Genomic DNA, 17950 nt, shown 5'->3' with positions numbered 1-17950 from the left:
TTAGTCTGATAAGGGTAAATGAACAAGTTGGGAGGAATCAAGACAATTTTGTAGACTAAACAGAATATTAACATGACCTAAGAAATTACAAAAATTGTTTTCAAGAATGATAGAGCCACTTTATGCAATTTTAATCAGATTCCCATCATGCTGAATGGATATCTATGGATTTTTCAATTCATTTAAAAAATAACATCAATGACCACTGTATTTTGTTTACTATTTATAAGCTAACAAAGTTCAATAAGTACTGATAGCCTCTGTACCAGGAGAGAAGTAATGATTAACTCAATATTTGCTGAACTTGGCTTGATAGATGGTGAGGACCATGTTTGTTTTAGTTTCCTAGCTGCCAAAATAAATACCATACAATTGGTTGGCTTAAACAACAGGAATTTATTGCCTCATGGTTTTTAGGATAGGAGAAATCCAAAATTGAGGCATCAGCAAGCAATGCTTTCTCCCAGAAGACTGGTGCTTTAGGGCTGACTGCTGGAAATCTTTGGTCCTTGGCTTTTCTGTCACATGGCAATGCACAACTAGGTCTTCTCCCTTCTCTTCTGGGTTCCACTGACTTCCAACTTCTTGCTCCCTGTGGCTTCTCTCTATGTCCAATTTCTTTTGCTTCTAAGGACTGCAGCCATATTGGATTAAGGCCCACCCTCATCCAGTTTGAGCACACCTTAACTAATAACATGTTCAAAGATCCTATGTACAAATGGGTTCACACCCCAACATGACCAAGGATTAAGACTGAACATGCCTTTTGTGGGGAACATGATTCAATCTCCAACAATGTCCAAAGACATATTTACATTATTTTTCATTGGCTGAAAACCTGCTGCCTAACCTTTTGCTTAAAAATCAGTCTTGGATTTTACAGGATTCAGTTATGTACATGGACTTTTGAGTCAGACTGCTTGGGTTCAAATTCTTACTTCATGTCACTTTCCCTTTCTACATAGTTTCCTCTTTTCCTAAGGTTATCAAGATGATTAAGTGAGTTAATGTACATAAAACCCTAGAAAAATAATGTCTGGCACATTGCAAGTATTCATTAAATGTTAGCTACTATCATCATTATTCAAGGCTACAAGGTTTTATTAAATATTAGTGTGGACAAATAAGGCATAGAACTTTTTAAGGGGAAAGGGGGATTATATAATTAAAATATGTAGAGGGCGATTAAGGTAGCATGCATGAAGCCCACCTTCAGCTATGCCGGAGATGTGCAACATGGCCGCCAGGGCTGATGCAAGAACAGCTTAAGCTATAATTAGCCTTCTTCAAGGAAGTAACAGTAGTTCCCGCCTAAGCAGTAGCTAGTTCGCGCCTAAACAGTAGCCACCCATTGGCCACCCACCCTAGCAACAGCAATCATCAATCCCAGACCGCTACCTGTCCTTATTAGCCACCCCCTCTCCCTCCAGGGCATATACACCCTGCCTCTTCAATAAAGTTTTGCAGCTTGATCAGAAACCTGTCTTGCTGTCGTTCTTCGCGTCTCTTGTCCCATACCATTCCTCCCTCACAGGATTTGGAGCCTCCATTGATCGTCCCGCGGGCCGGGACAAAAATACTCTTACAAAGTTGTCTTAGCCTTTTTTGTATCACCCATATATTTCTCTTTATTTCAAAATTAAATGTTTAGTCCCCTAATTATTTTTCAAAATACACCCTTCTTTCAGCTCTAGTTTATTTTACTAACATTTACATCATGTTTAGTTCTTGGATATTAGGCCTCTTGGTACCTAAACTTTTTAGGCTCAAATGTTCATTTAGAAATTCTGGAATTCTGGAAATTCTGATATGATACAATATGATACGATATAACATTTATAACCGTCAAGACCGTTTATTTAGTACCCTTAAACAGCTTATTTAGTAATCTACTCTGCTAATAAAAATGGGAAAACAAAATATTGTAAATGAACTCATAAAATGGAATACAAAGCACTGTTTACATAAATAAATAGTGACTATTTAAGTCACTATTTTTATGGCCTGATTTGCCTGGTTTTGTTTATGTATGTAGGATGCTATTCTAGGCAGCATTACTCCTTGCTTCTCTGATTTCAGAGGATCGAGAGGCTGCACAAACTAGATCTACAATAGATTTCAACTCCCATTAAGTCCAGCTTCCCAACACTCATTGTGAAGAAATTATATCCAGTATATGATATCAAAATTCTTGATTCAATGAAAGAGTTTCTTCTCATTCAACCTCCTTGTGACAATGATCCTCCCAATGACAATGATCAAAGGAACAAAGAGAAGGCTTTTCTTGAAGCTCTTACAGAAAATTGAAGAAGCTTTCTCAGAAGTCTCTGACAAATCCTTCAAGTCTCACAGACTCAAGCTGAGTCACATGCCTATTCTGTACTCACTGGCAAAGGAGACCCATCCCTTGGAGCTCACATTGGTTTAACTTGCCTGGACACATATCAGCTGAAGAGGAAAGGATGAAAACTGATACTTATGAGTTCTGTTAGGATTAAGGACAGGGGATATATGATGAATAAGTAATCAAAATGTATATTATTGAAACCAATTTGATATGTATTAATTAAACAGATATTCATATGACTATATATTACAAGTGAGGCCCTTTGCTAGAAGTTGGGGTTGTAAGTGTGAGCAAGAGACAGTCTCTGTCCTCATGAGCTTACATTCTGCTTTGTGAATACGGTAACCAAATTAATAATATAATTCAATGCTTAATATGTGCTGTGAAGAAACCGAAATAGGGTAATGGGGTAAAAAGTGTGTGAGATGCTAATTTTAGGGAGGATAGTCAGGAGAGGCCCCTAGGAGGTGGCAACATTCCAGTTGAGACTGCAATGATGAGAGGAGGTAGTCATGTGAAGACATGGGGGAAAGAATGTTCCATTCAGAGAGACTAGCAAGTGCAAAATCCCTGAGACAAGCATGGCCTTTTGAGAGAGAGAGAGAGAAAGAGAGGGAGAGAGAGAGAGAGAAAGGGAGGAAAGGAGGGAGGGAAAGAGAGAGGGAGAGGGAGAAGGTGAGGGAGAGGTTTGCAGAGCTAGAATGTCATAAGGGAGATAGACGTTGAGGTCTGAGCAGTCATAGGGACCAGCTCAGGTAAGTCTTTCCAGATCACACATTCTACCTCACCTGGGAAGCCACTGGGTATTATATGTAACTAACTGTCAGAAGGATACTTCAAAAAGCTAACCCCAATTGGTGGATAGAGTTGGATTTATGGGGATAATATAGAGAGGCATCAAAGGGAGGTAAAGCTTTCCGATGTCTGTGTCACAATTTCACTAGGTATTCACTTGTATTTCCCAAATAAGATGATCTCTTTAACCATGGAGTTAAAAGACCCTTCATTTGAATACTCGAATTATTCAAGATATCGCCCCTTCCCTGTAACCCACTGCTCCCACTCCCCAACCTCATCCTCTCAATGAATCTTTGGTCATTTTTTCACATGCAGGGATCATTTTCACATAATAGATAATTTTCTAATGTTAGTGTACCAATACCATTGACTTGAAAACACACCTATACAATACACTACATATAGAAGTTGGGCTTTATTACATAAGTACTGAGGTAGTGAAAACATCCAGATTGGCTGGGAAGCATTCTAAATGAGCAGATTTGTCATGGCATGTACCACAAGTTAGAAGTAACTGCTATTCACTCAATACTCTAAACTGTCAACTCCATCTTCCGCCTGCATAAAAAAAACATTTTCTCCACAATAAAGGCTTTTTATAAAAGCAATAAAACAACTCAAGGGAACATTGTTATCATGAGCTAATCACACCCTTGGGGAATTAGAGGCACTTAGCTGCATCTAGTGCCTCACAGCACCTGAGGGCTATGATTATCTCCTGATAACCTCCCAGTCTGTCAGGTCTAGTTGGTTAATTAGATAATATTCAACTTGGTAATTTTGTGTTTGAAGATTCTTTTGGAAGTTGCATAAGCAGTGCAGTTTATAAAACACACATACCAATAACTACACACATGGTATCAGAAAAAATTCGGATAATTAGCATTATCCCCAATGAACCCAGATTTTAAATAACAAAAAAAAAAAGTCCAAAAACTAACCCCTGAGGCACTCCTTTAACAATGAGTATTTCTGATGAGTTGGTCTCAGGAAATCTTTGAGAGTAACTGACAAAAATTACATAATGTAATTTATTTGCAATCAATAAATGATTGTGACACTTCAGTCATTCCCCATTGTTTAAAAAAGAATTGGGGCAGAATAATAGACACACATTGTTAATAACAGACCCAGATACAAACATTAGTTTGGAAAACTTTGTCATAATAAAGAGCAAATTAGGATGAGCCACAAAAAGTTAGAAATAAACCTGATATTGACATAGCTATTTGGCAGTTCAAAATACATAATTAGTTTAAATATTTAAATAAACTACTCCTTTCTTATTTACATTCCCAAACCATGTTACTTTGCAAAATTAATTTAACCACCCATAAAATGAGTGTATTGCCTATGAATCTAACAAATTATAGTATTACAATAAATGAGTGAACATTTTTTATAAAAGATGCCATATAATTGAAAATATTTTACAGCACCATCACTTTTCACAACTACTAGAAAATTAACTAAAATGATTCAAATGTTAATGAACATTAAATTAAGATCAAACATTTTAACATAATTTTGAGAGACTGAATATACAAATGGACAATGACCAAGGAAATGTGACCCTCTATCAGCAGCAACCAGAGCAGGAAACTATGGTCCTCTACCTGCAACAATCAATTCAGGAAGCTGGACACTATGTACATCAATGAGCCCAGGAAGCAGGAACACAATCTCGGTATCAATCAACCCAAACTAGCCAGAAATTGATCACTAACTGACAGCTTCCTTAAGTGTTGTCCCTGCTTTCAATTTAGGAGAAATTGAAGAAAATCAAACACTCTCCCCTAATCAATCACTTAGGATGCCCCAATTCTATTCCCCATGCCAACAACCTCCAACCAGGGCATACCTGAAGTCTTCCCCTTTTCCGCTACAAAGCTTCCCCACTCCTCTGCCTGCCTTTTGAGTTTCTGCCAAACACAAGTGACGGTGTCTGACACCCATGCTGTAAGCTCTGAATTAAACAGGATTTGTTGGTACTCATTTTGGTTTTCCTCATTTACTTCCACAATTCAGAGAAGCTACTAAATATCCATGTAAAGCATATTTCTAAGGGGAGAGTTTTGAGCCATTTGTCAAGATGACAGAATTTTTAAGCCCAATCACATTTTTGGATTATTCAAAACTAATGCATCTCACCCAATAAAGCAGTTCAACAAATTACTTACAATTTTGTTCTGGGAATAAGGTTTCTGAATCCTTCTGAATGATTATCTTCTCTTTACACAAAATTCTGCCTTATGTTTCAATGTTTTAGGTGTTTTTCTTTCTGCATGAAAAGAAATCATTGGTTTATAAGCAAGTTTGGATTTCTCAATATATGGCTAACTAATTAGTTAAGTCTCTTAAACTACTATACATCTCCCCACTTCCTTTTCTTCCCTCTTTGCTATCAGTATATTTGGTTAAACAATAGTAAGAGTTTATATTATTAAGACTATTTAATGCTTTTCCCTGCTAAGCAGAACCAAATAATGAACTACAATTTCTTTTTCACAAAGAACATTTATGTTTTCATTTGTTACCTAGGTACTTACCATTAATATTCGTGACGGGTGATATGCCTATCACTAATTTAAAAAAAAAAAGCCTTTTAATAGAGTCACCAAAAATCTTGCAATATTTTTTCAAATATTCAAACTCATATTAGGTCCATTTTCTTTCAGGGGCAGTCCTTTCCCTAATCACCCATCCTTCCTCTCAAGGCTGGGCTGATTACTCTCTAGGCCTTGAGTAAAACTATCATAACCTTGGACATCCCTTCTCCAATTTCCTGTGTTAAATTCACTCTTATCCTAAATCCCAGGTTTTCACTATTGTTAGTTTACTCCTAAGGTTTGCAGATGCTTATCCCCTATTAGCTTTCTAAGAAAAGGTACATTGGGAATACATATTTTTATTCATGCACATTAGAAAGTACCTTTATTCTACTCTCATACTTCAGTGATAGTTTGGTTGGGTATTCTAGGCTGAAAATTATTTGTCTTCAGAAATTTGAGAACACTGCTCCATTATTTTCTAGGAATTACAAGTACCTTTCTTTTCCTACAGCTATTTCTACTATATTTGATTTAAATTGCTTTTGTCTTAAACAATTTTATAATATTTATTTCACACTGTTTCCCCTTCCAAAACCCACCTCTAATAATTTTATTTTATATTGCTTTTTTCATAAGTAAATGTGACTGTATTTATCTAATTTTAAGAACTGGAACATGTATATAATCCACTTTAGAAGGATTTATACCAAACAGATAAAATGAATAATACTTTATAGCATATTTGTATATATCATGTAAGCTCCTCATTTTCCTATTCCCAAATGAGACATGACATCCCAGAATAGAGAGACCAACTATGTTTCCTCACTTGACCAGGTAGTACAGCAATGGTGAGAATAGAATTTTAGATGTCTTAACAATGAAATCTTCATAATTGTTCTAGCGTACATCGAATCTTCTTTTCCTTTGCTACCATCACGAAAGAACAAACATGAAGATAACATTTCGTACAGCAATAAAACTGTATTAACATTTATACTGGCCTTAATCAGGTATAATCTAGAGTTTTAAATGCATTATTCACATAGATTTTGTGGGCTCTAAATCAATAGAGCATCATCTCTACAATAGCATCTTATGTGATTATAAAGAAATTGTGCTAAAAAAATAAAAGTGTCATGCAAATTCAACTGAATTGTGGGCTTTTTTGCATTTAATACCCATCATATAATAATAATGTCCTGTACAGTACTTACAGAATAATTTTCCCTAAAGCACTCAATTTCCAGATACAGTTTCAATACATATGTTCCACAATAAGACATGAAGAAAAAAAAAAAAACATGTACAGTTTCAAAGAACAATTTTATTTATTCATATTTATTTATACCTGTTTGCTAAAGCACATATAATAATCTCCACCATGATACTTAGTTTTTGAAACTACCACTCTTCTCCCCTTTACTTGGGAATTACTAGTATTCAAGTCAGCCTCCACAGACTCTCTAAATTTAGAATTTGTTGTGCCCCAAATACTCAAAACTATCAAAACTGTCACTCCCACTATTTGGCATGGCAAGGATATATCAGTTTCTTGCCAACTAAATGGACATGTCTAAAGACAACTGGACTTAAATCACCTTGCTGGAACCCCAGAAATAAGGAGCTGAGGGGTAGACTTCTGGAAGTGGAATTTTATTCTGGAAGAAGTAGAGAACTGGACAAGGCTGAATTAAAGCAGATGCAGGGCTTACATACATACCACAGAAGAGGGCCTGTGTGGTCACTTCCCACACAGTGTTAAATAGTGATACCAGGGAAGCATAGTCACCTTACAGAGCATTCCAAACACTTGCCCAGTTAAACAAAAAGAGTTTTGCCCTTTCTCCATAATCCCTTCTCCTTGCTTCCAAATCTAAGAAGCTAGAATCAGAGCCAGAATAAAGAACAAAATATCAGACCAATTTTCCTCCCCCTTTCCATGATTTAAGCTATAGCTGAGCAGAGATAAACTTTACTAAGAGTGACTGAGATTGTAATAACTGTAAATGATTAGAAAGAGTCTCACATATTCTTGGGAGATCTGCTACCTATCAGGGACATAAGATTTAACATACTCCTAGCAGGGACAGTGACTACTGAAAAAATAAAATTATTTCATGTTATGTCCTACTATATTAAATATTTCAATAACTTGGTGGCACAAATCTTTTCAAAGCTTCAGACAGTAAGGCACAGAGTTATAATGATGGGTTACTGCTATCAACAGTATTTGATTCTTAAAACTCAGAGGTAGGGGTTAAATCATCGTAATGGTACGGACTACGAAGGGAAAAGATACAAAAACCAGAAAAGTAGAAAAGTAGTTGCCAACCTTTTCAAATCATAAATTAAATTATTAAAGACACCCTTAATAATTTTCCTGCTTTGGATCTAAATAGTCACCTATTCTTCAATCTACCATGGGTTTAATTTTTCATTATCTTAAATTTTGTTATTTATTTTTAAATGCCTATCAAATGTCTCTCATAAATATCACCCCTTAAAGGTGACCACATTGCCAATCTTGTTCCCACATATATCCTTAGCTCCTTGCTAGATATTCAGTAAATATTTGTTGACTGACTGAATGTAACTTTTGCCCATGCACTTCATATATAATCTGTACAAAACAAACAATATTTCTTAAATTCTAAGTATTTCCTTTTCTCATAAGCTCAACAGGATTGCTAAATTGAAGTAACATCCTTCTAGACTAGATTAGAGAACCTTAATAAAGCTTTTGTTTTATCGTGGGATTATTGTACAATTTACCAAATTGGAAATTAATTAGTCTAAAGAAATGAGTGATGACGTGTCACAAAATACATAAATGTGCTATTTCAAAATTATATTGTAAATGTGTATAAATGCCAGATATTGAAATGATGATCATGTTAATGTTCCTCAATTTTCATCTTGATCTAGAAAAATGAGCTCTAACCACACTGTTTTTTGAAGATTTTTATTATCAAAAATAAATATTAATGTCAATTAATGCATCACATTATGTTTATCAAAGACACATTTGATAGACTGTAATTTATTAATCTGTTATTTCCAAAAACATTTTTGAAACAGAATGCACCAAAACTGTATTTTGTTCAAATTTTACAAAATCCGTCCTACTTAAGAATTCTAAAATGCTAAGGATATTCATGAAACTTTACATACATCTGCACAAAGCCAAAGATATCAATTTTCTACATTCAAATTGTTATGCGAATTATTAATACCACTCAAATACATCTATTTGACCCTTAGTCTATCTTGATAGAGCATCCCCAATTTATAAACAACTCTAATTTAGGGAAAGAAAAGGAAAACATAAGTTCAGGAACTTTGGAAAATAATACAATCTCTAAGACTCATTTTAAGTAGAAATTAATAGAAGGATAATAATCTTTCTGCTAAAATCAAGCAAGGAAATTTCTTGACACAATTTTGCAATGTTAAACTAATCAAAATTCTAATACAGACAGCAATAGCCCTAAAGGACATTTCACTTAAAGGAATATAAAAGTGAGGAATTTGAAACCTGGTAAAAAAAATTAGATTGGAACATTCAAAAAGCAACAAATACAACTCACCATGACCAAAAAAAAAAAAAAAAAAATCAATAATTTTTCTCTTCTAAACGTTTGTCTTAACTCTCAATGGCCACTAGATGGCACGTAGTATTTGGCAACCATAATAGTTCTTTATTTCTAGAGCTTAAAATAACTATGGCACCAGGTCAGTTCTGACAGAGAAAAATTAACCCTGCCACAGACCTGTAACACTTCCCTGTCAAATAGTTAACTTTAAAACACATGTTATTTTCTGGTCACACAAGAAAATAAACAATACCTTTATATTGTTCCAAGGTTTTCTCATTTTCCTTAAAGGAATTGTGAAATTTAAATTTTCTTAAATAGGGAAATTGATTGGCATCATTCTAAAGGTGGGATTGGAACCACTTTGCTCTATATATGCTCATTCTTTAAGTGAGACCAAGTTAGGTTAACATTTTAAATGGATGGTTTACCATAAAATGAGCCAATTGTGAACATTGTTACCTTAAAAGGATTGAGAGTAAAAGAACCTTGTTTTATCATTTATCTTTTCTTCAACAAACATTTTTTAAACAATACCAATTACAAAACCCTGTGCTATATAGAGTAGTATCCTAACGTACCACCACTTCTCTTTCCCGAATACTTCACTAAGAAATAAGAAAAAAATAAAAATAAACTTGATCTACTCAAATGCATGTTTAATGCCTAATAAATTATCTAAGAGAAGGGCAATATTCATATGATTAAAGATTTCTCATAATCAATGAATTCAGAGTAATAAGAATTAATTAAACTAAATTATTTTTAAGGCAAAATAGGAACACAGTTTTTGAAAAGTATTACTGTTACAATTGAGTAAAGGATGTCTACCTTTTTCACATGATCATATATTTTCATACTGAAGGACAGTTTAGTTGTGGTATGGTCAAGAGAAAAGAGATCTTCTTGCCTTCAAAGACACCATTTTCTCTTGCTTCTTCATTTTTCTTTCTTCAATATTTCTAGTTTTCTCTACTCATTTTATTTTGTTGCTTCTTATTCTATGTCTTGCTCTTCTCACTCAACACATTCTCCCAAGGTGCTCTCATTTATTCCCATGATTTTGACTGACAGCATATGCATTAGTGAGATTTCTATATCTACTGCCCTCTCCCAGGTACCATATTGGAATATATATTTGTTTACAGGACATATAACCTAGATGTATGTTAGACATCTAAATATCAGCATATCCAAATTGGAACTTTTGTCTTCGCACCCAAACTTACTCTCCTTTTGAATGGAATTCAATTAATGGAATTCCTCAGACTTCTCCCTCTCCTTCACCTTGTATATCACTAAGAACTGTTGTCCTTATCTTTTAAATATCTTCCTTCTCTTTATTCCTTTCAAATTCCTAGTATTACAAGTATCATTTTCCTTCCGTGGTTGGCCATCTGTGTGCCTCTACAACTTCATCTTCATTCTCTATCTTGATCCTAAGCTTGAGGATGACTGAAATACAGTTAGTTCTCCTTTTCATCCTTCCTGCCTCTTTACATTGACTGTTCACTTTGCCTATAAGTCACTTCCTTGATTCTTCACCTGGTGAATTCTTGTTCTCTCTTCAAGATTTAGCACTTGTGTGAAACTTTCCTTTGTATCACTAGATTAAGCTGGCCATGTTGCAAAAACAATACCTTGCCACAATGAGTATCTGAGTATATTTATCTACTTCATTGCATTTTAAGAACATTAAATAAATAACACCTTTAGAAAAGTGCCTGGTATATAGTAAGCATTCAATAAATGTCATGCATTATTACTAGTAATTATAGTATTACCACTACTATTACTATTAAGTAATATGCCAGGTTCTGAACTAGGTGCTAGGAGTATAAGGTAGACATTTATTATTTACCTGTCTGTCCTTCCACTAGATACTAAGATCTTTGAGATAAGGAACAGCATCTCACTTAACTTTGAATATCAAATGCCTAATTCCGAATATAGATTCGGATCCTGAAGGAATTAAGAAAGGATTGGCGGCATGTCAAATTCCCTTTACCTGATTATTTCTACTATCCTGTCAGGACGTCAGTCTCTGGACAGGGCAGACTCTCTAATCTGAATAGATGGAGGAAAGGGATAAAAACTATATTTTGCAATAAGATGGAGTAAACAGCTTAGGTTTAAAATAAAACCACTGCTTTAAACCTATGTGCACTTCTCAATTTTAGATTATAATACAATGTAGTCATGCTATCGTGCTATATCCTCAAATCCAAATTAAAGAAGAACCACAATGCTGATATTCTTATTTTTTCTGATCCTGATAATAATGAATTCACTTGAATACAGCCCAACTTAAACCAGCGTTACACCAAATTCCACTTTTTAGGATAGGTAGACTGGGTGATATTATATGTCTTCACTATATTTCCAATACCTCCTTACAAAGATATAAAAAATTAGTGCATTTTAAGAAGTCTGAATAGAAGATACTGGTTTTGCTTAAAACCAAATGTGCTAAAAGTTTCAAAAGTCATTAAGTATTTTCAAAGGGAATTAAGTAAGGAATGGCAATAATTTTATGGATGTTTTTTCCAGAAATACAAGGTTTAGTTGCATGACTGCTTATTAAAAGGTAGGAATTTTCATTTTAATAGTGTACTTCTCTTGTCATTTTATTTACATCTTTCTAGCAAGTGAAATTTCCAGACACTTCTCCCCCTCAATAAAAGGGAAACTTACAGCTTTATTTTTTAATTGTTTGTTTTCAAATATATTGGTGGCAATAAAAATTAAGCAGTAAAAATAATGAAGTAAAAATGCAAAAAAAAAAAAAAAAAAAAGACCCAAAACTGGGTATGGACAAAATGTTTGAAATAAGGCCACAATATGAACTTGGAACAACACTTTCCCACTGATGCTGCCATTTCTATGTTGTTTTATTGTCCTAGTAAGCATAAAAATTAAAATTTGAATTACAACATATATTATTGATTTAAAAATAATCCTACCTGCAATTGCTCTGGGGAACATACTAAACTGATACAACATTTTCCAAAAGTTAAAATTAAGCTAAAGTTAAAATTATATATTTGGTTGAGTAGAGAAGTGGTAAAGGAAAACAAAACAAAAAGCAGGGCCAGGGAGAAGACAAGCAAATAATCCATCTATTGATATCATATCCTCAAAACCACTTATTTTCTTGTCTTGACTAAGTACCTTGGCTAATATAGCCAAGTTTTTCTCAACCAAAGAGAATATCTCAGGGAAAGTACCCGTATCAGCCTCCTACAATTAAAAAGAGCAACTGAAATGACTCCAAAACATATTAATGGGGGAAAATTCCATAAATATTCAAAGAAAGAGAACTTTTCAGTCAACTTTTCACCAGGCAAATTTTTATCAAGTATTGTTCAAATTACACAAGATCATATATACCTCTGTTCAGTTAAAGACAATAGACATGCCATAACATTTATTTGTTGGTTGGTTTGTTATAATTTAACACTAAAGTGGGAATACAAAATTACTATGTGCAGGATGCTGGTAAAAATATATGAGAAATACAAGTAAAATAAATCTACCCTGAAGAAAAATAAATATTTACACTAATTTCATGCCCCCATCATAAAACAGATGCTATTAACATCAATAATGAAACCAAGGAAGTGAAAGAAAAAGCAAGGTAGTTAATACAAGTTCCAATTTTGGGTAATATAGAAAAAATGTTCCAAATCACTCATAATCTACCATGTATCAATGCCATCATGGATTTATCTCCAGAACATTTCCATATGCCAAGGACTCTCAATTGTCTCCGAAAGCTTCTTTCTTGCTAGAGGAAACCACCATCCTGAACGAGACGCAGAAAGCACCAAATGTTTGTTTTCCCAGGTTCCCTTGCAACAAGAGCATGTGACCCTAGGCTGAACAATGAAAGCTGAAGATTCTCCGCTTAAGGTGTGGTGCTTTTTCCTTCTAGGAAGTATTTTCCTTCTTGTTAAAATAGAGATGGCGGTATAATGGCACGGAATGAATTTTTACAGATGGTCCCTCTATTAGAAAAAAAGAGGTAAGAATTAACTAGGTGGTAACTGTGGAACCAGTCTGGGCATTTAGAAAAACCACAAGGGCACCTGACAAAGGGAGAGGCCGCGGAGTAAATAAAGGTGAGTGAGCCAAGGACCAGCCTCCATTCCTCAGTTTCTCAAAGGAAACGGCAGCGGAAATGCGGCTGGGATTCCAGGAGCTGCCAGCTGGGGCCGCGGTGGGCAGAGGAAACGTCCACCTTCAAAAGTTGGGGTTGGAGTTCGAGGTCGTTCTGGAGAATCCCTCAGTGGTGTATGTTAGCCTTGGTTTCAGCTCCGGGCAGCAGCAGCTTCCTGTCTCCCGACAGGAGCCACGCAGTCATAAAGAGACAGTGCACCATTTTTGATTGGTTTTCTTTCTTTTGTGGGTGGTTGTTTCTTTGATGGGCAGATCCGTGAGGGGCTTGCATTTCTGGCTTTAGCGCTTTCTGTAGCAGCAGCTTCTGGCCTCCCACCAGTGTCCACCGGATGTGAAGAGCCAGTGCACCTCTCTTTGGTTGCTATTTTGTTTTTTTTTTTCTTTTCTTTTCTTTCGTGTGAGGATGTTACTCATTCTTGCGTATCCCTGAGGGTCCAGCTACCATGCTGAACTTGTTTTCTGTCCTTTTGGCAGCAGAGGATCCAGGCCTCACGCAAGCATCTACCAGGACATAAAGATCCAGTGCATCTGGTTTTAGTTGATTGTCTTTCTTTCTCTTTCTTGTTTGTTTTTTGTTGTTGTTTGTTTGTTTGTTTTTAATATGGTAGATCCCTGGGGGCCAGCATAGATGTTAGCCTCACAACAGCAAGCGTTCTGGCCTCCCACCTGCATCTATAAGGACGTTTTGGATGGTGTTCTGTCTTTCATGTTTTTATTTTTGGTGTGTGTGTGTGTGTGTGTGTGTGTGTGTGTGTGTGTGTGTTTTGCAGTCTGGCAAATACCTGAGGGACCAGCACAAATACTAGGCTGGATTTCAATTTTTGTGGCAACAGAAGCTTCTGGCCTCACTCCAGCATCTACTGGGATGTAGAGTCACTGCACCTTTGGTTTGGTTTGGTTTTGGTTTTTGACTGGTTTTCTTTCTCCTTCTTTTTTATGAATTTTGGTCTGGCTGATCCCTGAGGGACCAGTGCTGGCCTTGGTTTCACCTCAACAGCAGCAGCTTCTAGTTTCCTACTGGCATATACTGAAGAGATTTGGAAAGGCAGTGGAGGTGAAGAGGTGGTATTGGGTATTTGTTTATTTTCTTTTTTTCTCTTTCTTTCTTATTTATTCTTTTTTCTTTCTATTTCTTTTTTCTTTGTTTGGCAGACTGAGAAGTAGGAGAACTAGATTTCCAGAGTAAAACATAAAATGTCCAGTTGTTAAAAAAAAATTACAAAATACACGAGACAGGAAAGTGTGGCCCAGTTACAGGAAAAAAAGAATAAATAAATCATAAACAATCCCAAAGAAAGCCCAGTTGCTAGAACTTCTAATCAAAGATCTTTGATCATCTCTCTTAAATAGGATCAATGACATAAAGGAAAATATGGTAAAGAATTAAAGGAAATCAAGAAAACAATATGTGAAAAAATGAGATTGAAATTATAATGAGATAGAAATTTTAAATTCCATTACTATAAGACCTGCCTTATGAGAAATGCTAAAGTGAGTCCTTCATGTTAAAAGGAAAGGACATTAGATAGTAATTTGAAGCTGTATGATCCACTATAGGTAAATATAAATGCCAATATTATTGTATGTTTTCATTTGTAACATCATCTTTTACTTCTTTTATTGTTTAAAATACCTTTGCATAAAAATATCCTAAACCTTTCTTACTGTTCACACAATGTATAGTGATATAATTTGTGACAAGAACAACATAAAAGAGGAGAGTTGGAGGAATATGGGAACAGAGTCAGTGTAGGCTATTGAAGTTATGTTAGTATCAAAACAAACTAAATTGTAATCATTTTAGGATGTTAAAGAATCCCCCATGGAAACCATGAAGAAAATATTTTAAAAGTCTACACAAAGGGAATTAAGAAGTAATTTTAAAAGGATCATTACTAAAGATCATACAAAATAAAGAAGATAATAATGGAGCAAAGGAGGGACAAAAAAGGTATAGACATACAAAAAACAATTAGTAAAATGGCAGAAGCAAATCTTGCCTTGTCAGTAATTACTTTAAATTTAAATGAATGAAACTCTCCAATCAAAGGCATGTAATGGCAGAATGGGTAAAGAAGCATAATACAACTATATGCTGTTTGCAAGAGACTCATGTTAGATTCACAAACACAAACAGGTTGAAAGTGAAAGGATGAAAAATACTTCATACAAATAGGATCAAAAAGAAAGCTGGGGTAGTTAATATCAGATAAAATAGACTGTGAGTTAAAATATGTTACAAAAGACAAATATGGGCATTATATATTGATAAAAGGATCAAGTCAATAAGAAGATGTAAAAATTATAAATATATATGCACCTAACAATAGGGCCTCAAAATCCATGAAACAACCACTGACAGATTGAAGGGAGAAATAGACAATTCTACAAGAATAATTGGAGATTTCAACAGATCACTTTCAGTACTGGATAGAACATCTATACAGTAGGTCAACAAGAAAACAGAGGACTTGAACAACATTATAGACTAACCAGATCCGTAGAACTTTACCCAACAACAGCAAAATACACATTGTTTTCAAATGCACATAGATCACTCTCCAGGATAGATCATAGTTTAGGGTACAAGAGAAGTCTCAATAAATAAAAAAATATTGAAATCATACAAAGTATAATTCTTCCTTTTGCTGGCTTTTGGTTTACTTTGCACTTCTTTCTCTAATTCCTCAAAATGTGAAATTAGGTTATTAATTTGAGATCTTTCTTCTTTTCTTATATACGCATTCATAGATATAAATTTCCTTCTGAACGTTGCCTTGCTGTATCCTGTAAGTTTGGGTATATGGTATTTTCATTTTCATTCTCTAATCTCTGTTGTGCTTTCTTCTTTAACCCACTGGATGTTTAAGAGTATCCTGTTTAATTTCCACATATATGTAAATATTCCAGTTTTCATTCTGTTTTGGTTTCTAGCTTCATTCCACTGTGGCCAGAGATGAATGAAATAGAGAATAGAAAAATGATAGAATCAAAAATATGGTTCTTTTAGAAAATAAAAATTAGACAAATCTTTAGCTAGACTGACAAACATAGAGAAAACATTGCAAATAACTAAAATCAGAAATGAAAATGTGACATTACAGAAATAAATAGAATTATAATAGAATACTGAGAACAATTGTATACCAAGAAATTAGATAATCTAGATGAAGTGGAAAAATTCCTAGAAATACACAAATTACATAAACTGTCTCAAGAATAAATAGATGATGTCAGTACACCTATAACAAGTACAAAGATTGAATCAATAATCAACAATCATCAGGACCAGATGGCTTCACTGATGAATTTTATCAAGTATCTAAAGAAGAATTAAGATCAATTATTCTCAGACTCTTCCAAAGAATTCAATAAGAGTGAATACTTCCTAATTCTTTCTATGGGACCAGCATTACCCTTATGCCAAAGACTGATAAAGACATCATGGGAAAAGACTATTGAACAATAATTTATCTTACGAATATAGATTCAAAACTCCTTAACAAAATACTAGCAAGCCAATTCCAAAAGCATATTTAAGAGATTATACATCATGGCCATGTGGCAGTTATCCTAAAAATTTAAGAGTGTTTCAACGTATGAAAGTTGATCAATGTAATATACCACCACATAAATCAAATGAAGGAAGAAAAATTATTAGTAGACACAGAGAAGGCATTTGATAAAATCCCACACATTTTCTTGATAAAAACACTCAGGAAAATAAGGATAGATGGATATTTTCTCAACATTTTGATAAAGGCCAATTATGAAGAACCCACAGCTAAAATCATAGTGAAAGACTGAAAAATTTCCCCCTAAGATCAGGAAAAAGATAAGAATTATCTGCTTTCACCACTGCTATTCTATATTGTATTTGACATTCTAGCCAGAGGATTAGGCAAGAAGAAAAAATATAAGGTATCCAAACTGGAAAAGAAAAAGTAAAAATACCTCTATTTGCAGATGACACAATCTTATACTGAGAATCCCAAAGGAATCCACAAGAAAACTACCAGAGTTAATAAATGAATAATACAAAGTGACATAATACAAGATCAATAGGCAACAGTCAGTTGTGTTTCTATACAATAGCATTGAACATCTGAAGAGGATATTAAGGAAACAATTCAATTTACAATAGCATCTAAAAGAATAAAACAGCTAGGAATAAATTTAAAAGGATGTGAAAGACTTGTATGTGGAAAACTACAAAAAAGCTGCTGAAAGAAAATTTAAAAGACCTAAATAAATCGCAAGACGTTGTTCATGGATTAGAAGACTTAATATTGCTAAGATATCATTACTACTCAAACAATCTACAGATTCAATGTAATCCCTGTCAAAATCCCAGCAGCCTTTTTGCAGAAATGAGAAATCTGATCCTCAGATTCACATGGGACTGTGTGGGGCCCTGAATAGCCAAAACAGTTTTGAAAAAATATGAACCAAGTTGGCAGGCTCACACTTCCTGATTT

This window comes from Choloepus didactylus, chromosome 5 (assembly GCF_015220235.1).
Source record: "Choloepus didactylus isolate mChoDid1 chromosome 5, mChoDid1.pri, whole genome shotgun sequence".
NCBI classification, from domain to species: Eukaryota; Metazoa; Chordata; class Mammalia; order Pilosa; family Megalonychidae; genus Choloepus; species Choloepus didactylus.
This window is presented reverse-complemented; position numbering follows the sequence as displayed.